We start from the raw sequence: 23,278 nt of genomic DNA, 5'->3' as shown, positions 1-23,278 counted from the left end.
AGCCTATGATTTATTGATTACTGTGAGCAATGTATTACCTGATTGACCCTCTTTTTTCAAAGGAAACTACGGTTTTATGTTTGGACTGTATGAACATGTTATTACTGCTGCATTTACACTGTTTTTATCAAAAAATAAAAATATATATAAAAAAAAAGTTTCAAAATTTCTGAAGTTTCTGGAAATATTTCAATTTAATATTAAATAACATATCAAATAAAAATTAATATCCATATATAATAAGGGTATTACATTTAAACAAAGAAATATTGTATTATTAAAAAGTGTGCATTATAAAAATATGAAAATAACAATATATAAAAAATATTTTTTTTTTAAAGTAAAGTTATTAGAAAACAATTTAGATACATTTTTTAAAATTGCATTTTTTCGGGAAGTTTTCTTCGTAATAAAAATATTTAAATTTCTTTTGTTTTGAAATTATAATTTACTTTAAATTTATATTTGTTGATTTTAAAATAAAAAACTGCTTTAATTATTTTTTTTCTATGATTGCTAATTTTGGATTATGATTTTTTTTAATGGTATAAAAATTAGTACTTTTTTGTTATTTTATTATTTGTAATATATTTTTAAAATATTGTGATGTTTGAATATGTATATATGTAGGTCAGTACTTTTGGATAGTGTGTCTTTGATTAAATATGATTGTATTTTATACAGTTAAGAAATTGTGCACGATTATGGATTACTAATTGTGTATATAAAATATTCATTTTGTTTTAGCATTCAATAAAATGTTTTCAATTGAACTGTATATAGTAAATGTTAGTGCTTTAATGTTAAACATCTTCTTCAAATAGCCTTAGATTGGAGTGGGAATAGTAAATGTCACCCCTTTAGTGTTCAACACCTTCCCCCAGCTTGGTTAGACTGGAGTGGGAATAGTAAATGTCAACCCATATCAGCAACTTCATGGACATTTCTTCGGCGCTACCAGGATGAAGCGCACTCCAAGATAGCTCCCCTTAATGGAATACTTTACGACAAACTTGATCTAAAATGGTGTGCGGGACATACAAACTCATATTTATTTCTTCGTCATCCTACTTTGAACCAGCACCCAACCAACGATGAACTTAAATGGATTAAATATGGACTTTATTTTGCGATCAAATTATATCGATTATCATACATTGTTATTACTCTTGGTGTATTGAAAATGTCATTACTGAGGTTTACCGTATTGTTTACACTTTTATTCATGTTTTGGGCAAATTGCACCTTCAACTTAAATCGCATTTAATTGACCATTCAGGGTAGGGCGGGGTATTCAAATTTAAATCATGAACACCTATGTGAACAGTAGAAACCTGAGCATATCGACCAATAGACAGTTTGAGGGAATTATGGGAGTTGTATGCTAAATAACATCGAGGAGTTCAGTTAGAGCAGCCACTCAGGTGAGGGTGATTATAACGAGGGTTACAAAACGATCGTATCACGTGGTAAGGTGAAAGGGACGTAATCTCCACAGGATAGACGGAAGGAGCGGCATTTGCAACTGTTTCAAGTAAGATCAGCGGCACGTTAGTGTTTTCGTTCTAACTAAAGGCCAAAAGCAGCATTGAACATCTAGATAAATGTGTTGTGTTTAGACGGTTGGTAACTCCTTTGGAGTAACGTGATAGATTAGCACATTAGGGGTAAAATCGTGATAATGTGTTGAATATCTGTTTAGCGGGAAAGCGGTATAGTTGGGAGCGTTAAGATCGACTACTTACATGGATATATTGTTGTTTAAATGATAGTTAGGTGGAAATTCATACACTATTGTAACAGCATTTATGTGATTCTTAACTTTACAGATACAAACCCCTGACGAAGGGCAGAAGGTGCCCGAAATGCATTGGGTTAAACATCTTGTATTTCTTATAAGAAACTGGGATCCTAACATGCTGTATCAAAGGCGATTGAGCATAATACATGCATTTGAATATTGGAGATCACCGGTTTCAGAATTTGCACAAATGAACAATAAAATGACGATCTTACAATTAAACGAGTTGAAGTTTTGAATGAAATCGATTCAGGATGATTTTCATCATCTTTACATGGCGTGAGCATCTCGGGACTGATATTACCCATATCAGCAACTTCATGGACACCCCTTTAGTGTCCAACACCTTTCCCCAAAATGGTTAGACTGGAGTGGTACTAATACATGTCAGACTTTTAGTATACATCACCTTCCCTCAACATGGTTAGATTGGAGTGGGAACAGTAATTGTCACTCCTTCATTGTCCAACACCTTCCTACAATATGGTTAGATTGGAGTAGGAAAAGTAAATGTCACCCTTTTAGTGTCCAACACCATTCCCCAAAATGGCTGGACTGGATTGGAAATAGTAAATGTTATCCTTTATATTTAATGAATTAATCATAAGCTAATAATACAAATTAATTAATTGATAATTGATTAGGGTAATTGTTTATTTTTTTTTATGTGTGGGTTTTGGTTTCATAGGGGTAAAGGGTGGGGAGTAAAATAATGTTACTTACTTTATAATTAGTTGTTAAATACTATTACTTTTTTAATTGAAATTAATTGTGTAATTCATTTTTTTACAGTTTAATTTTAGGTGTGGGTTGTGGGGCTCATAGGGGTAAAGGGTGGGAAGTTAATACATGTTTATGTTTTTTTATTTGTTTTTTAATTAATAATAAGTGCTATAATTGTGTATGTATGATGAATGCTGCTATTGATTTTAATCCTACAAACTTTTTTTTGGCTTGGTTTTTACCCCTCCGCTATCCAACACTATTCCTATTGTTTCACTCGCTGGAATTGAAATAAAAATTGTTATCCTTGCGCTATCCAACACTTTCCCTACTGTTGCACTCATTGGAATGGGAATAGAAATATTTACCCCTCCGCTATCCAACACTTTCCCTACTGTTGCACTCATTGGAGTGGGAATATTAAATTGTATTCCTCTGCATCCAACACTTTCTCTTCTGTTGCACTCACTGGAGTGGGAAAAGTAATTCTTCCCGTCTGCTATATAACACTTTCCCTACTGTTGAACTGACTGGAGTAGGAAATGTAAGTTTATAGATTTTTAAATAGAATAATGTTTTAATTTATGTTAGACTTTTTTAACAGATGTTATGTTATTGGTATATGTATATATATATATATATATATTCACTGAAAAAACCATAGGTTTCACACACGTTATAGTTAGGAATTAGCATTTAAAAAACCTTCCAAATTCACTTAAAAAACCATAGGTTTCACACATGTTATAGTTAGCTGGACATTTCACTCGTGAAAAACCATTGAAATTCCCCCGTTATAGTTAGTGCAGGCAACTATAACTCACGCGACCGCAATCCTCTGCTGATGACGTCAGATATTACATCACTGTATTTAGAAACTTATTTACCCATGTCTTCTTCCATTAATCTTTAGCTATACATATGTTACAAATATTTATTTTTCAGAAAGACACATATGTCATCAGTGATGTAATATCTGACGTCATCAGCAGAGGATTGCGGTCGCGTGAGTTATAGTTGCCTGCACTAACTATAACGGGGGAATTTCAATGGTTTTTCACGAGTGAAATGTCCAGCTAACTATAACATGTGTGAAACCTATGGTTTTTTAAGTGAATTTGGAAGGTTTTTTAAATGGGAAAATACATGGGGAAAACGCGTTTTGGGACCCCCCTTTTTTCTCGGCCCCCGCTTGACGAATCCCCCCGAGACTTTCAGGGTAGGAGCTGAGCGGAGCGCCCCATTAGTTTTGAAAATTTCGTGAAGATTCGTCAACCGACGCCAAAGTTATTCAAAATTGAATTTTGAGATTTCCTATGGAAACACGGTCCTAACTATAACTATCTACTGGCGACCGCCAGTAGATAATTTATATTTATATATATTTATATATATATTGTAACACCTTAGAACCAGTCCCAGGTCCCATTTTAGTCAGAACACTACATGACCCAGAAGGCAGTGGGAAGGGGGAGGTGGTTGTGTGCACCCACAGATATCACATGATCAGAGAGGCGGTTATATAGCGTCACTCTACTTGGTACAGGTGCTTGACAATCCCTCCTTTGGATGGACCACGCCTCCCTCAGCTGTGTGTCGGTAATCTGCCGGCAGTTGAGCTTCGTCGGGTAGCACGTTGCTACTTTCCTGCTTTGTTCCTGTCTTTTCCGTGCCCATAAATTCCCTTTGCCGTCTTTTTCCCTGATGCACTTTTGTGTGTGCCGTTCTCCCGCGGCAACAGCGTATAGACCGCATTTATTCCCCGAGGCTTGTGAGTGCCACACGCTCGCAGTATTCAGGTGTTTCACCCGCATCCTATGAAATGTTCAGTCCTCATTGCCGCTAACCCTCGGCTTTCCGTATGGGGTCACCTCCGGGACTTTGAACGACCCTCCGTGTTCTAGTTCCCCTGAGGTGGCCTGGCTTGACTTCTATCGAACAACATTCAGTTTCCCATCATTTTTGTTACAGGACCCGTCTTTCCACGTTCCCTGCTTTGGAGAATATTCGAAGATCTGCACGGTCGAGTGCCTGGTGTTCCCTCCAATCCCTTCTCTTGAACTTGGGGATTACCTGTTCCCTTCATGGTGCGTGAGACGCTCGCATGGAGAACTTTGCTGTAACCTTGGAATACTCCGTCTAGATACTCCATCTAGAGAGTAGACGGCACGGACCCTGCTACCAATGTCCTGGATTATTCACCCTCGTGTCCAGGCCATTTTCCTGTTCTGCTGAGGCACCCCTTTGTACTACAACTCAACGGTGAGTCTGAGAGAGCACACAGCCTGGGAGGGGTATTTAGTACAGGGGCTATAAGGATAACTAGCGGGGGAGGGTACACAATCGTTTCCCTAAGGTATACCCTCACTTACCTGATGTTCCTTTCTCTCTCTGGGTAGGGAAAGCTTACTCCTGAAAGCCTTGAATACTTACCGATCCTCCTCTACGCCTGGTGGTCCTACGCTGTTTCTTCTCTCCCAGTGGGGTAGTTGACCAGGTTTCGGGTTACATTCGAGTCGGGTAGTGCCCTGGGGGGACAGTTGAGAAATATCTTCGCTCCCAAGGTTTGGATATCTTCTGTCTGGAAGTCATCAGTGATGTCATTTGAGATGTCATCAGTGATGTCATGAGTGATGTCACTGACCATGTCATGAGTGATGTAATATGTGACGTCATCAGCAGTGCATTGCGGGCGCGCGAGTTATAGTTAGCTGAACTAACTATAACGGGGGAATTTCAATGGTTTTGTATGAGTGAAAAGTCCAGCTAACTATAACGCCCCTGAAATCTTTGGTTTTTTCAGTGAATTTCCAAGGTTTTTTAAATGCTAATTCCTAACTATAACGTGCCTGAAACCTATGGTTTTTTCAGTGAATTTCAAAGGTTTTTTAAATGCTAATTTCCAACTATGCCTACAGAGATAGGACATGTGAAGAAAGAAGAAAAAACGCACAGAAAGAAAAAAAAGAAATGCAGAAAGAAGCAACAGAAGTCCTCAAAGACGAAGAAAAGTGCAGGAAGAAGGATAACGTGCAGAAAAAACAAACAGAAGAGCAGAAAGAAGCCTTGTTGCAAAATCATCCTGTACCCTCAACTTTTTCAGACGGATACTGGTGGTAACTGAGTCTGACTAACCAGTCCTAGAGCCAGTGCTATGTTAAAAGACACTCAGAATACAGTGAAAACACCTACATACATTAGGGAACACTATGCGTTGGGGTCCCCCTGTGATCAGCATGACCTCCTCTGGAAGCCCCTGAGGCGGAAGCCGGGAGGTGTTCTTTTTTTAACATTTGTTGTTATGCTATTTGCTTGAAATATTACTTCTGCACCTTGCTTTTAAAACTTAAGCTGCTCCTTGCCGCTACCCTTACCTGTGCCTTGTGCCCGCCTCGCAACCTTCGTTTCTGCCCTGTCCGGACCCGTCGCGCTCTCGCGGGCGGTAGGACTCGCCAGTCACCAGCGGGGCCGCCATCTTGTGTGAGGGGGACAACTCGCGCTCTAGACGCCGCGAGCTAGTTGGCCATAAATTCTCGATGCCAGCGCAAGCGCGCAACATATGTCGTACTTCCTGAGGCGGAAGCCGGGAGGTGTTCTTTTTTAACATTTGTTGTTATGCTATTTGCTTGAAATATTACTTTTGCACCTTGCTTTTAAAACTTAAGCTGCTCCTTGCCACTACCCTTACCTGTGCCTTGTGCCCACCTCGCAACGTTCGTTTCTGCCCTGTCCGGACCCGTCGCGCTCTCGCGGGCGGTAGGACTCGGCAGTCACCAGCGGGGCCGCCATCTTGGGTGAGGGGGACAACTCGCGCTCTAGACGCCGCGAGCTAGTTGGCCATAAATTCTCGATGCCAGCGCAAGCGCGCAGCATATGTCGTACTTCCTGAGGCGGAAGCCGGGAGGTGTTCTTTTTTAACATTTGTTGTTATGCTATTTGCTTGAAATATTACTTCTGCACCTTGCTTTTAAAACTTAAGCTGCTCCTTGCCACTACCCTTACCTGTGCCTTGTGCCCGCCTCGCAACCTTCGTTTCTGCCCTGTCCGGACCCGTCGCGCTCTCTCAGGCGGTAGGACTCGGCAGTCACCAGCGGGGCCGCCATCTTGGGTGAGGGGGACAACTCGCGCTCTAGACGCTGCAAGCTAGTTGGCCATAAATTCTCGATGCCAGCGCAAGCGCGCAGCGGACACGCGCAGCGGGCGCTCCGGCAGCGCGCCAAAGGCGCGCTAAAGGCAAGCCCGTCTGCGCCCGTCCGCGACCGACCGGGACAAGGGCTAGGTCCTGCCACCCATTTTTTAAAATACTCCTCTAGGGAGTTACGTACTCTCCGCTATCTTTGGCCCATCATGCCTCAAATAAAACAAAAGCTTTCCTCCTGTGGAATTCTGTCCTCCGGTCCTCTTTTACCTCCTCCATTGTTTAGGAAAGACCCTTCTGTCTTCCCGTCTAATACCCCCAACCTTCCCCGCCCCACCAAACAGTCAATGAAATTTTATTACTTAAATACGCGGTCCCTTCCAAAACATCAATTAGAAATTTTCTATCTTCTTGACACTTTAAAACCCGATGTTCTCCTTCTTTCTGAAACTTGGCTCACGGATGACTCTCTTCCAGATATCCTGGCTGCCATTCCCACGGGGTACTATATCCTACAGACCAATAGACCCGTTGGGCAACACGGAGGTGGTGTGGCTGCCATTATCCACCATCAGCTACAGTTCACTGCTCTTACTGCCACCACTATTCCCTCTGTCGAGAGCCTTATTATTAAACTCAATTCCCCTCTAGCTTCTTTCGTCTGTGCTCTATTTTATCGGCCTCCTCATCCCATGCCCTCCTTCCCCCAGTTAGTTGGAGATCTCATCTCTCAACTTATAACAAACAACTCCAAATTAATGATAATTGGGGATTTCAACTATTGGCCTTTTGACCCTAACGAAACACCTAATTCCCGAGAATTCACTGACCTTCTCTGGGGCCTCAACTGCACTCAGCACGTTCGCACTGCCACCCACATTAAAGGACACCTCCTCGACCAGCTATGGACAGCTAATCTATCCATCTCTTCTCTATCCATGTCTCCTTTTTCTTGGTCTGATCATTATTCCATCCAATTTTCCTTGGACCTGCCTTGCACAGTTAAACCCCCTACCCAGGAAAAAATCTTAACCAGGAACTGGAGCCGAGCAAATAAAGAGGAGTTCTGTTCCTTACTTTCCACCCCTCTGCCCACGGTTACTGACTGTCTTAATGCTCAAGAAACTGCCATCCATAACTGGCTTTGTGCAGCCAGTAATATTGTTGCCCCTTGTAAATTTTCCATAACCAGGCGGCCTCACGACGCCCAGCGGTGGTTTACAGAGGATCTTAAAACTAAGAAACTTCTTCTTAGACAGGCAGAACGCAGGTGGAGACGTAACTATTCCACTAACACAAAAGACATTTTCACTAAGCTGCTAACTGATTACAAAAAAGCCATTTTCGCAGCTAAATCTTCGTATTTCTCACTAAAAATCACGAACTTGTCTACCAAAACCAAAGATATCTTCTCTATTGTCAACGAACTATCCTTACCTGACAGAGTGACTATCAAACCAGCACCCACCCAGGACTTCTGCGACGCCCTCAATAACTTCTTCATTCAGAAAATTTCCACTATCAAGCACAGTATTCCTTCGACCCCCTTCCGTTCTGCTCTGGGGACCTCACCCAAAAACACTCAGTTTCTTGATCAAATTCCTCTGATCTCTAAGGAAGACTTTCCTGTACTTCTAAAAAAGGTCAGCTCGGGTTCCCCTTCAGATCCCTGCCCCCCCCTATTTCTCCAAGAAGCTTTTCTCTCTTGCCCCGATCCCCCGCTTACGTTCCTCAATAACTCACTAAAAACAGGGATTGTCCCCGCTTCCTTCAAAGTAGCAGAGGTCATTCCCATCTTGAAGAAGCCTCATGCCGATCCCACCAATCTTACCAATTATCGTCCCATCTCCCTCCTTCCCTACCTGAGCAAGATCTTGGAGGCTCATGTCACACAATGCCTTAGCTCCTTCATTGAATGTTCATCTTTTCTTGATCCCCACCAGGCCGGTTTCAGGCCGGCACACTCTACCGAGCAGGTTATACTCGCTGTGATGAATAAGCTCCGCAGGGGGGCTGATAACAATCTCTCCCAAGCCCTTGTTCTTCTAGACCTTTCGGCCGCCTTTGACACGGTCGATCACAATCTCTTGATCGACCGTGTCAGGGCACAGCCCTAAAATAGATTTCCTCTTTTTTGGGGGACCGCTCGCAGGCCGTTCGCCTTGCCGCCTTCTCCGCCAAAAAGACCTCTCTAACCTGCGGTGTGCCACAGGGCTTGTCTCTTTCCCCCCTACTTTTCAACCTATACATGGTCCCTTTAATCTACTCACTTCGTAACTTTGAAGTAGTCTGCTTCAACTATGCGGACGATCTTCAACTTGTCTTCAATATTAACTCTACTACCGCGTCTATCTCCAGCTTTCAGGCTACTCTATGCCTTATCAGGGATTGGATGAACATCAGCCAACTCAAGCTCAACCCTGATAAGACCGAGCTGGTGTTGACCGGCTCTTCAAATCCCTGGAACAACAATTTTTGGCCCCCCTCGTTAGGAAATCCTCCTATACCCTTCAAATCAGTTAAAAGCCTTGGAGTAATAATCAGCAGTGACCTGTCCATGAGGCCTCAGATCGGTGCAGTTACATCCTCATGCTTTTTCCATCTACGCAGAATCCGGAAAATTGCTAGATTTTTCACCACCGAGGCCCTCACTGTGGTTCTCATGGCCTTGGTCATTGCACGGATAGACTATGCCAACTCTCTTTATGTTGGCATCCCTGTCTATCAACTCCACCGCCTTCAGCTGATTCAGAATCAGGCCGCACGCCTCATAACCCACCAATCACGCACTCAACATGTCCGCCCATTGCTGAAACTCCTTCACTGGCTCCCAGTAGCCAAACACTGTCTGTTTAAATTGGGCTGTACTATTTTTAAAGCCCTAACCAGTAGGGGGCCTGCTTTCATTTCCTCCTTAATCTCCCGTTATTCTCCCACTCGTGCACTCCGTTCGTCACATGCCAATTTTCTCACCCCTTCTCGCTTTAATCAGAAAAAACACGGTGGACTCAGTTTCTCCTTTCTGGCACCTTCCTCTGGAACTCAGACTCGAAATATCTTTGCCTCACTTTAGATCTCTCCTCAAAACTTTCTTATTCATTCAAGCTTACCAGTAATCTCCTGATTTAGTACGTCATTGTCATAGCGCAATGAAACCTTTGGGTGTACGTGCGCTTTAGAAATTAATTTAACATAACATAACATAACAACAGGGGATTCAAACTACCTCTTAAAACGCGCCACAGGGCGTGTTTGCACACGTCACCTCAGGCCCCGTCACCTCACTTCCCCACTGTGTAAACACGCCCTGTGGCCGTTTTAAGTTGGGAGATTAAGTCCCCTTGAATCCTGAGGGTCCCTAGGGTCCAACTAGCCCACTAGGTACCTCCAGTATGCGACACAGAGCTGCGTTGCAGAGAGGTGTAAAAAGTGGCACGGCCTGGACCACCTCTCTGCAACGCAGCTCAGTGGCGCTTACTGGAAGCACCTGGTGTGCTAGTTAGCCCCCAGGGGCCCTCAGGATTGAAGGGGAATTATTTCCCCAACTTAAAACGCGCCACAGGGCTTGTTTGCACACGTTAACTCAGGCCCCGTACCCTCCCTTCACCACTGTGTAAACACGCACTGTGGCCGTTTTTAGTTGGGAGATTAAGTTAATTTGAATCCTGAGAGTCCCTAGGGTCCAACTAGCCCACTAGGTACCTCCAGTATGCGCCACAGAGCTGCGTTGCATAGAGGTGTAAAAAGGGGCGTGGCCTCAGAACACCTGTCTGAAATGCAGCTCCCTGGCGCACACTGGAGATACCTGTTGGGCTAGTTGGCCCTCAGGGACCCTCAGTATTGAAGGGGAATTCATTCCCCAACTTACAACTGGCCAGGGGGCGCGTTTGCAGATTGCTGCAAGGAGGGGGCGTGGCCTCCAGCGCGATGCCGGTCTTTTATTTATTTTATTTTTTTAAGAAGGAGGGCTGTGTGGCCCCCCTTCTTTTTCTAATTTACTGGCCCTGAGGACCCCATCCCCCAGGGCCTGCACCCTCATTTTTTTTGTTGACCCCAACCCCCGGGTCATGGCCTTTTTTTAATTTAAATTCTTTACGAGGGGGCTGCGTTGCCCCCCTCCTCAGGCCACTTATGGCTCCGGGGACCCCATCCCCCGGGGCCGGCCTTTGTTTTTTATCATTTTAAAAATATATATATATAAACACCTAGGACATGCTGGACAAACCGTATGTACCTATCACCATGACAATTTGTGTGATATTCATTAAAAGGCGACTATGCATAGAATGAATCCACATGGAATGTATTTACACCGCTAGTGAAGCTCTGACGTGTCTGACGCCCTACCGCGCCTAATCCCGGTGCCCCCGCCGGTGGGTACTCTCCAAGTAGACACCCTTGTCGTTTATTTATACAAACATGGGTAGCTATTGACGGGCACATTTAATATACACGCACACCAAGCCATTCAAAGGGGATTCGACAAAAATTCGACCAAACTATGCAAGAAACCCCCCTCACGGTTAAAAAAAAACACATCCACCGCCGGATGTGTAATACTTTTTATTTTACTCTCTGGAAAGGAGACGAACCTCACTTGAGAGTCACAGCGTGCTCCTGGCTGAGCCCAATGCTGTGTTACACCCACCAGTGCCCGCAGATTGCCTCACACCTTTGTGTTGTATTCCACCAGCTAGTGCGTATGCTATGACACTCTCTAGCCCATGTGCACTGTAACACCACCCCGTGAATATGTCATGCCACACTTGCCTTCGCACGGGTTATATTGCCCCATCTAACGTGCCTTCCTCGATGTGTATGTTATAACGCACAGCGCTATGCCATACATATTACAATCTGGGATCCATATCTTTGTCACAGTGCATATGCAACGTTACACTCCCCAGCACATATTTTATATTACAACTTTAGAGACTAGTTATGTTACACAACACTGCCCTGTGCATATTACACTCCAAGGCGCATATCGCATAGCACGCGCTAGTGCCTGTGCTATCTCGCACTCTCCAATGAATCTGTCATTGCGCACAATGTATTGCATATTATATTTCACGCCCGGTTCATCTTATATCACACTTTTTGGTGCATAGTTTATACCATATACTACATCTAGTTTTCATTTTCAATCGTGCTCTCAGGCCTATGTTCTATATAACACTGCGTCCACCTACCCTTTTCACGGGCATTATATTTTGCGATGGGGGTGGAGGGTCAGGGGGTGTTTCTGCCAAGTGAGACCGGAGTCACAGTCACAAACGTCCTCTTCTTCCTGAATAAAAGTGAGATTATGCTGCATACTTGTTCATATTTTAAGTAGTTCGCACAGACACACATTTTAAAAACAATAAAGTTCCTAATACCCACCTTCCCTGAACAGTTAGCTTGCTGCCCCATCCACCTCCTCCCTATCCTCTGTTGTCTGAATCCATGGACTAGCCTCCTCCCTCCTGCCATGCATGGTCTGATGTGCTGTCACTGCCCTCCATTTAGCATGACGTACCAGCCCACTCCTCCTGCCCTCCATTGCCCAATTCTATTGCCCATCATTGACCTCCTGCTTAGCCTCTGTGCTTAGCTTGCTGCCCCTATTCTCCTTCCCCCTGCCCTCCGATGTCTTTGTGCATGCCCCTGCTCCATCCTTTTCGCCCACTATGTTCCATGGACCTGCCACTCCTATCTACTCTGAGTGTTCTGTTGAGCTGCCACTCCCCTCCCACCTGCCTAGCATTGTCAGATGACTGTAACCTGTCCCTGCCACCTCCACCCTGCCTGTCCACATGCCATGCCTTTATCCCCTTCCTCCTGTCCTCCATGGTCCATTTTACTGCCACACCCTTCTGCCCTCCCTGATCTGTTGTGCTGCAACTGCTCCTCCTGCTTGCCCTGCGCGGTCTGTTGTGAGGCCCCTTCCCCTGAACTCTTTTGTCTGTGCCCAGGTCCTGACCCTCCCTTCTATCCTCCATGGTCCTTTGTGCATGCCCCTGCACCCTCCTTCTTGCCCATCATAGCCATTGTGCTGCCACTAACCCTCCTGCTTGCCATACATGGTCTTCTGTGCTGCCATGGCCCCTCCCACCTACCCTGTGTGGTCAGCTAGCTGTCCCTGACCCCCTCCCACCTTCCCTCCATGGTCTGTGTGTATGCCACCATAGTCTCATTGTTGCTCGCCATGGTGTGTCTTGTTTCTAGTGCCTATCCTGCCTGACCTCCATGGTCATCTTGCTGCTCCTGCCCTGCCACCTTGCCCCCAGCCCTCTGTTTCCATGTGCAGACCCCCTATTCCCTCCCTCCTGGCTTGTCTGTTTCATTGTAATGCCCCTGATCCGTCCCTCCTGCCCTTTATGGTCTGTTATGTTGCAGCTTTCTCTCCTGTCTGTCCATTATGGTCAGCTAGCTACCATTGCCTCATTCCCATCTGTTCTCTGTTGTCCATGTGCATGGTCCTGTCCCATCCCTATTGCTTTCTATGGATTGTTGTGCTGCACTCCCGTCCCGCATGCGCTGTGTGGTGTATTGTGCTGCTGCAAACCCTGATGCCTGCCCTGTAGGGTCATTTTGGTTCACCTCTCCATGTCCCTCCTGTCCTCTGTTATCCGAGTCCATGTCCCTACCCCAATTCCTCCTGCCTACCATGATTCAATGTACTATACTTGCGAACATTTTGAACTTGGTAAGAGGGAGATTTTGAAAAAAACTGGGGTATTGATTTTCCCCTTTGAGTTACATTGAAAAAGAGGAGATTGTAGACAGGAGACAGATCAAATAAAGCCCATTTGAGCTTAAAAACATTGGACGTTTCCTGGCTGAAACGGGTCTGTTGGCATGTATGGTTGTACTACCACTGCCTCTTCCTTCTGCCCACAATGGTCTATTATATTGCCACAGCCTCTCTTGCCAGTCCTGTAGCGTTGGTTTGTTGCCCCTGCCCCCCTTTCCACTGCCCTCCATAGTCTGTTGTGCTGCCACTGCCCTTCCTGCCTGCCCAGTGTGGTCAAATTGTTGCCTCTGCACTCTCTTACCTGCCTTCAATTTTCAGAGTCCGTGCCCCTGGCCTCTGCCTCTGAACAGTATCCCAATGAACAACTAGATTGCTAACATTCTATATTTATTACAAAAGTGTGGAACGCCTGACGTCATCTTGATGTAATCAAAACTGTAATACCTAGAGTATTTCCTTTGAAAATTACATATATGAGAGGGTCTTATTTGCATCAAAATTATGGTTAGTGCTCTAAAAAACTAAAATGAGGACATATTTTCTGAGTTTTCAAATAGCGACAAAGAACTTTTAAATTATTTGTAATCTTTATGTTTTTTTATCCAGTTGACCACTTGATTAAATGTTGCACCTTGGCGAGAGGATGTGGTGTTACTTCCAGAGCTGCAGACTTTGCAACTGGGGAACCAGGTTGGAGATTCTGCTTCAGCTCAACATTCTGTGATTGTGGTCAAATCACTTAATCTCCCCATGTCTACAACCAAAATGAATTTGATCTTGTGTGATGTAACCAATGCTCATGTAAAGCATTCCAATACCTGACAAGTCTGCACTATATAAAACTGAAAATACACAAAAAATACGTGTTTTGCACACTTCTGTCATTGGGCTACATGTGGGCTACATCTGGGTGATATTTGTGCTGCATTTAGGCTCTTTTGTGTCTGGTGGCCATCTTGGGAGATTTATTTGTTATGAAGTTTCCTAATTTCCTCATTTACTGCAGTCTCCTCAGTAGGAAATGCTTTCAGTTTTTTACTTTGATTCCATCAAGAAGGTATTCAGATATGTCACATATTTGCCATAAATTCTGAATGTTAGCACTCTAGTTGCTCATTAGATCACTGTAGTAAAGCTACTGCTCACCACGGAAGTCTGCTGCTGGTATTAAAAGTGCATGTTTCAGTCTGTATATCATAATTTTTTAATGAAATAGAAGAGGATTTGTGAAGTCACTCAAAACGTGCCCTAATTTTTCTTTCTTCAGCAATAATCATCATGTCTATGGCAAAATGAACCCCCTCATTGTGTTCCTTTTTAAATTAAATGTTTTAAGTGTTACCAGTTTATTCCAATCAAGATGGCTTCAGGTGTGCTATACTTTTGTCATAAATAAGACAGTAAGCGCTCTAGTTGTTCTTAAGAACACTCTGGGACATTCTGTCATTGGGATATACTTGGGCTACATCTGGGTGATATTTGGGCTACATTTGGGCTCTTTTGTCTCTGGTGGCCATCTTGGGAGATTTATTTGTTATGAAGTTTCCTAATTTCCTCATTTACTGCAGTCTCCTCAGTGGGAATACATTCAGTTTTTTATTTTGGTTCCATCAAGAAGGCATTCAGATGTGTCACATATTTGCCATAAATTCTGAATGTTAGCACTCTAGTTGCTCATTAGATCACTGCAGTAAAACTACTGCTCACCAGGGAAGTCTGCTGCTGGTATTCAAAGTGCATGTTTCAGTCTGCATATCAGAATTTTTTAATGAAATAGAAGAGGATTTGAGAAGTCACTCAAAATGTGCCCTAATTTTTCTTTCTGCAGAACTAATCATAATTTCTATGGCAAAATGAACTCCCTCATTGTGTTCCTTTGTAAATTAAATGTTTTAAGTGTTACCACTTTATTCCATTCAAGATGGCTTCAGGTGTGCCATACTTTTGTCATAAGTAAGACTGTTAGCGCTCTAGTTGTTCGTTAGAACACTCTGGGACATTCTGTCATTGGGCTATACTTGGGCTACATCTGGGTGATATTTGGGCTACATTTGGGATCTTTTATCTCTGGTGGCCATTTTAGGAGACTTATTTGTTATGATGTTTCCTAATTTCCTCATTTACTACAGTCTCCTCAGTAGGAAATACTTTCAGTTTTTTACTTTGATTCCATCAAGAAGGCATTCAGATGTGTCACATATTTGCCATAAATTCAGAATGTTAGCACTCTAGTTGCTTATTAGATCACTGTAGTAAAGCTACTGCTCACCAGGGAAGTCTGCTGCTGGTATTGAAAGTGCATGTTTCAGTCTGCATGTCAGAATTTTTTAATGAAATAGAAGAGGATTTGAGAAGTCACTCAAAATGTGCCCTAATTTTAATTTCTGCAGCACTAATCATACTTTCTATGGCAAAATGAACCCCCTCATTTTGTTCCTTTTTAAATTAAATGTTTTAAGAATTACCACTTTATTCCAACCAAGATGGCTTCAGGTGTGCCATACGTTTGTCATAAGTAGGACTGTTAGCGCTCTAGTTGTTCTTTAGAACACTCTGGGAAGCTGCAGTAGAACACAAAGGAATCAACTGACAGTCTCTGCCCTTGTTGGATGTACATGTTTTACTGAGAATGTCAGACTTCATTCTCACATGACTGAGAAAGACAGTGTGAATATATGCTCTCAGTTAGCTTATATATCACCTTCCAAACCTCTGTGGGAAAAGCATGAGAAAATAGTTTTCTCTCAAAAACGATTCATGATATCACAGCAGAAGGCTTTTTCACATGGTAAAATCACCTTAGAACACACCACAATTCCTAAAATGAGTATGGTACCATCAACAAATGATTTATATTGTAACTAAAGTCTTAAAACCTTCTATTAACTGAAATGCTCTTTAATGAGGTGTTATCATGTATATTGGTCCCAAGATGGCTGCCAACACTTCTTGGATGAAGTGCTGACAGCCAATCAGATCTCACGATGAGATGTGTGGTTAGGCTCCGCCCAGATATATATGTGATTTTACTTTTGATTTTCTCAGGAACTATTGAACGGATTTACACCATTTAAGCAAAAGGCACATGCCTGACCTGAGGACTACCTCTTTGCCAAATTTCAAGTAATTCTGTTCAGCCGTTCGGGCAGTACCTTCGACTAAAGGTCCTATGGGAAAATGCATGGGGAAAACGCGGTTTGGGACCACCCTTTTTTCTCAACCCCCACTTGACGAATCACCCCGAGACTTTCAGGGTAGGAGCTGAGCGGAGCGCCCCATTAGTTTTGAAAATTTCACGAAGATAAGTCAACCGGCGCCAAAGTTATTCAAAATAGAATTTTCAGATTTCCTATGGGAACTTGGTCCTAACTATAACTATCTACTGGCGACCGCCAGTAGATAATATATACATATATGTAAAAATGTTATATCATTTTAAACTTTTTAAATAAATTATAATGAATGGTTTGTTAATTGTTTTAACGTAAATATATATATATATATTTATTATTATATATGTGTTTAACTCTTTTAAATCAAGCTTATATGTTATACTCGATAAAATGTATATTGAATCTAATTTTGTTTCTTGTAAATGAATTTAATTATTTAATATATTTAATATTTATTATTTTATTTTATATATGTAGATATATATATATATTTATATGGTTTCGATATTCTGTCAGTGAACCGGTTAGACCTAAGTGGAAATAGTAAAGTTCACCCTTTTAGTATAAAGCACCTTCCCTCAATATGGTTAGATTGGGGTCGGAATAGTAAATGGCTCCCCTTTAATATCCACCACCTTCCCCCATACTGTTTAGATCGGAGTCGGAATAGTAAATGACACCCCTTTAGTGTCCATCACCTTCCCCTAGTATGGTTATATTGGAGTGGGAATAGTAAATGTCACCCTTTTAGTGTTCAAGACCGTCCCCCAATATGGTTAGATAGGAGTGGGAATAGTAAATGTCACCACTTTAGTGTCCAACACATTCCCTCAACATGGTTACATTGGAGTGGGAATAGTAAATGTCACCCCTTTAGTGTCCAACACCTTCCCTCTAATTGGTTAGACTGGAGTGGGAATAGTAAATGCCACCCCTTTAGTGTCCAATACCTCCCCGCAATATGGTTGGACTGAAGTGGGAATTGTAAGTACCACACCTTTAATGTCCAACACCTTCTCAAAAATAGTTAGATTGGAGTGGGAATAGTAAATGTCACCCAGTTATTGTCCAACACCTCTTCCCAAAATTGTTAGACTTTAGTGGGAATAGTAAATGTCAATCCTTTAGTGTCCAACACTTTCCCCCAATATGGTTAGATTAAAGAGGGTGAATAGTAATTGTCACTCCTCATTGTCTAACACCTTCTTCCAATATTGTTAGATTGGAGTGGGAATAGTAAATGTCACCCCTTTCGTGTCCAACACCTTCCCCCAAAATGTTTAGATTGGAGTTGGAATAGTAAATGTCGCCCCTTTAGTGTCCATCACCTTCCCCCTATATGGTTAGATTGGAGTGGGAATAGTAAATGTCACCCCTTGTGTGTCCAACACCTTCCCTCAATATGGTTAGATTGGAGTGGGAATAGTAAATCTCACCCCTTTAGTGTCCAACATCTTACATCAAAATGGTTAGACTGATGTGGGAATAATAAATGTCACCCTTTTAAGGTACTACACCTTCCCTCAATATGTTTAGATTGAATTGGGAATTGTAAATGTCACCCCTTTAGTGTCCAACACCTTCCATCAAATTGGTTAGACTGGAGTGGGAATAGTCAATGTTATGCCTTTAGTGTCCAACAACTTCCCTCTATATTTTGAGACTGAAGTGGGAATAGTAAATGTCTGTCACCCCTTTAATGTCGAACACCTACCACAAAATGGTTAGATTTGAGTGGGAATAGTAATGTCAACCATTAAGGGCCCAATTCCTATTTTAGACGGACCGGAGTCCGTCCGACATCGGTTTGGAACTGGAACCGAACGACCTCCTGTTGTCGGTTCCAGCCCAGGAAGTAGGATGCGACCGAACCCTGTTCAGTCGCAATCCTGTACTTTACAATAGGAGCATGCATTCCAAACGGAATGCATGCTCTCATTGCAAAGAGCAGAGGTGCAGTTCATCCCTGCATCCCATGGCAGGCCTGCCACTGGGTGCAGGGATCAGCAGGGTAGCACTATAGGTGCCCCCTAGACTGCCATTTGGCTAGCTTGCACCCATGGGGGCCGTGCTGTGGGCCCCCAAAGACAGATTCCTAATGCCTTTCTGTGTAGGAAAGGTCGGCACAGAAATGCAGTGTGAAACTGCCATCGTAATCCCTCGGTCGGAAAGAGCTGGCCGGGGGATTACTGCAGGGCTTCAGAATGGCGGATGTGCTCTACAAGCCTGTCAGAGGCCAGTCGGAAAACCAATTCTTATTCCCTTCCGACCGACCTCATCGAAATGGCAAGTTTGGAGAGGAATCCGACCAGCCGATTACAATGCATGCAGTAGGGCTCCTACCAACAGTTCTAGCTGCTCCAGCCCGCATCGTAATCGAGCTCTTAGTGTCCAACACCTTTTCCCAAAATAGTTAGACTGGAGTGGGAATAGTAAATGCCAATCCTTTAGTGTCCAACACGCTTTCCCCAATATGGTTAGATTAGAGTGGGATTAGTAATTGTCACTCCTCATTGCCCAACACCTTCCTCCAATATGGTTAGATTGGAGTAGGAATAATAAATGTCACCCCTTTTGTGTCCAACGCCTTCCCTCAATATGGTTAGACTGAAGTGGGAATAGTAAATATCACCCCTCTAGTGTACAACACCTTCCCTCAATATGTTTATATTGGAGTGGGAATAGTAAATGTCACCCCTTTAGTGTCCAACACCTTCCCATAATATGGTTAGATTGAACTAGGAATAGTAAATAAACTCTGTCTGTAGCTCCCTCTGTCCAAAAGCAATTCTGTTCTGCTTCTAGTAAGCGTGAGAATTTTCTGCTCTTGCTTACTAGAAGTGGAGCAGAGTTTGCTATGGCTTGTCAAGCCATAGTAGACTGCAATGTCCCAGAGTGGGCACCCCAGGACATTGCTGGAGGCGGCCCGGGGGGTGGCGTTCCCCAAGATTTCTTGGGCCCCCTCCTTTGTTCTGATTTGCCCCGAGGAAGTGGTAGTCCCTGCATATATATTATTTGAGCCTCGGGGAGGTGGCGTGCTCCGGGGTTGCGGGGGTCGGAGCCACCCCCTTTTCATTTTACATTTAGACCCTGGGAGGAGGCGGTCCCCCGCACTATTTAAATGTAAAGCCCAGGGAGGTGGTGGCCTCCATGCTGCTGCCCCTTTAAATAATACTTAAAGTCCAGGGGAGGTGGCGGTGCCCTGGGTGCAGCATGAGCACCACCTGCATAGTTTTATAAACATGCCCACGGGATTTTGCCCACCCGGGGGGCTTCCTTCAAAAGACGTACAGAAGCATGCGCTCTTTTTTAAAAATGTTGCCATGGATCCACCCACGATCGTGGCAAAATTAAAAACAAATGGTTTTATCTCCCGGCGGGCTCCCTTTGGGATCCCCGACCACATTTGGGGGGTCAGGACATTCTGACCCTCCCCCTTTTCTTCTTTAAAACTTTTTTTGTGGGACTCGGCTTGAAGCCGTGTCCCAAGATGGCTGCCAACAGTTCCTGTTGGCAGCTAATAAAGTTTTAGTAGGATCTGCGAGTCCGCTGCAAGGACTCACACCTGCAGATATCTATCTTTTATAAACTTAAATATCTTGGAAACTACTGAACAGATTTACACCAAATCACCAAGAGCACGCTTTCCGGACCAACATCTAGCTTTTGCTAAATTTGGTGTAATTCTGTTCAGCAGTTCGGGCTGCAGTTGTGTTAAAAAAAGGAAAAATCCCCATAGGAATAACATTGGGAAACAGATTTGGCGACCTCCCTTTTTTTCCCTTGCTTGACGGATCAACTCAAAACTTTCAAAACAGCAGCTGAACAAAAAAGGGGACGTTTTCTGAAAATGTTTTGAAGATTTGCCAAGCGGCACCAAAACTATTCACAAAACAAAAAACGTTTGCTGTGTAGCACCCCTCATTTGTTCTGATTTGCCCTGAGGAAGTGGTCGTCCTTGCATATATATTATTTGAGCCTTGGGGAGGTGGCGGTCACCGGGGCTGCGGGGGTCAGTGCCACCCCTGTTAATTTTACATTTAGCCCCTGGGAGGAGTCAGTCCCCCTGCATTATTTGAATGTAAAGCCCAGGGAGGTGGTGGCCTCCATGCGCCCGCCATTTTAAAAAATACATAAAGCCCACCTGCATAGGTTTATAAACATGCCCACGGGGTTTGGCCCACCCGGGGTTGCGGGTAGTCGAAGCCACCCCCTGTTCATTGTACATTTAGCCCCTGGGTGGAGGTGGTCCCCCCGCATTATTTAAATGCAAAGCCCAGGGAGGTGGCATCCTCCATGCGGCCGTCCCCTTAACTAATACATAAAGCCCAGGGAAGGTGGCCGTCCCTGGGGTACAGCATGAGCACCACCTGCATAGTTTCATAAACATGCCCACGGGATTTTGCCTATCCGGTGGGCTTCTTTCGAAAGACGTACAGGAGCCTGTGCTCTTTTTTTTAAATGTTGTCACCCGTGATCGTGGCAAAATTAAAAACAAATGCTTTTATCACCCTGTGGGGTCCCTTTGGGAGCCCCCGACCACATCTGAGGGGTCAGGATATTCCGACCCTCCCCTTTTCTTTTTAAAAACTTTTTTGTGGGACTCAGCTTGAAGTCGAGTCCCAAGATGGCTGCTAAGAATTCCTGGTTGAAGTGTTGGCAGCTAATCATGTTTTAGTAGGATCCACGAGTCCACTGCAAGGACTCACATCCCCAGATATCTATATTATATAAACTTAAATATCTTGAAAACTACTGAAAAGATTTACATCAAATCACAAAGAGCATGCTTTCTGGACCAACATCTAGCTTTTTGCTAAATTTGGTGTAATTCCGTTCAGCAGTTCGGGCTGTGTTCAAAAAAGGAAAAATCCCCATAGGAATAACATTGGGAAAACACATTTTGCGACCTCCTTTTTTTACCTCGCGTGACGGATCACCCCAAAACTTCCAAAACAGCATCTCAACAAAACAGGGGACATTTTTTTAAAATGTATTGAACATTCGTCAAGCGGTGCTAAAGTCACTCCCAAAACAAAAAACGCTTTTCCTATGAAAACTTTGGTCCTAACTATAACTACCTACTGGCGACTGCCAGTAGATAATATATACTTATTTATATATATATTAATATGTTAATAAAAAATAGAAATGGGGTTAAACTTACCTGTTAATTTTCTACAATGCATATGCCTTTACCATGCATGCATTACAACGGAAATGTAAGTATTTTATTAGTAATTATAAACCCATCGCCAGTAGATAGTTATAGTTAGGACCGTGTTTCCATAGGAAATCTCAAAATTCTATTTTGAATACCTTTGGCGCCGGTTGACGAATCTTCGCGAAAGTTTCAAAACTAATGGGGCGCTCCGCTCAGCTCCTACCCTGAAAGTCTTGGGGTGATTCGTCAAGCGGGGGCCGAGAAAAAAGGGGGTCCCAAAACGCGTTTTCCCCATGCATTTTTCCATAGGACCTTTAGTCGAAGGTACAGCCCGAACGGCTGAAAAGAATTACTTGAAATTTGGCAGAGAGGTAGTCCTCAGGTCAGGGAAGTGCCTTTTGCAGGTCTGGTGTCAATATGTTCAGTATTTCCTGAGAAAATAGCATTTAAAAGCATATAAATATCTATATGCGCGCACCGTGCGCGCACGTGCGCGCACAGTGCCGTGCACGAGCGAAATTCTGATTGGTTGTTAGATGTCAGTCAACATTCGAATCGGTCGAAATCAGGAAATGTCGGCCGCCATTTTGTCTCTCGCACTCAAAAGGAAAGGGGGAAAAAAGGTGGAAAACTTGAAAAGGGGGCAGGGAAGAGAGTTCCTTACCCCCTAGCCTTTGTCAGGGGGGCACAGAAGGATCCCCCCAGGGGGAAAAAAACATTTCATTTTTTTTTTTAACAAATCGTGGGGTGCACGGTAAAAAAAATAAAAATAAAAAATATATTAAGAAATACATAACTTAGGGCCCGATTCACAGAACTAACTTAAGACAAAATCCTAAACTTACTACTTATGGTATTCACAGAAGTTAGGATTTTGTCCTAAGTTTGACTTAAGACAAACTTAAGACAGACTTAAGACAAACTTAAGACAAACTTAAGACAAACTTAAGACAAACTTAAGGCTGACTTAAGACAGACTTAAGACAGACTTAAGACAAACTTAAGACAAACTTAAGACAAAATCCTAACTTCTGTGAATACCAAAAGTAGTAAGTTTAGGATTTTGTCGTAAGTTAGTTCTGTGAATCGGGCCCTGTGCATTTAAAAAACCTTACAAATTCACTTAAAAAAACCATAGGTTTCACACACGTTATAGTTAGGAATTAGCATTTAAAAAACCTTGCAAATTCACTTAAAAAACCATAGGTTTCACACAGGTCATAGTTAGGTGGATATTTCTCTCGTAAAAAACCAATGAAATTCCCGGGTTATAGTTAGTTCAGATAACTATAACTCGCGCGACGCCACTCTATCACAAGGATGATGTCATCAGTGATGTCATGAGTGATGCCACTGACCATGTCTTGAGTGATGTAATATGTGATGTCATCAGCAGTGGATTGCGGGCGCGTGAGTTATAGTTATCTGAACTAACTATAACGGGGGAATTTCATTGGTTTTTTACGAGAGAAATATCCACCTAACTATAACCTGTATGAAACCTATGGTTTTTTAAGTGAATTTGCAAGGTTTTTTAAAT

The sequence above is a fragment of the Triturus cristatus genome, chromosome 6 (assembly GCF_964204655.1).
Source record: "Triturus cristatus chromosome 6, aTriCri1.1, whole genome shotgun sequence".
NCBI classification, from domain to species: domain Eukaryota; kingdom Metazoa; phylum Chordata; class Amphibia; order Caudata; family Salamandridae; genus Triturus; species Triturus cristatus.
Note: the sequence above shows the minus strand (reverse complement) of the source record.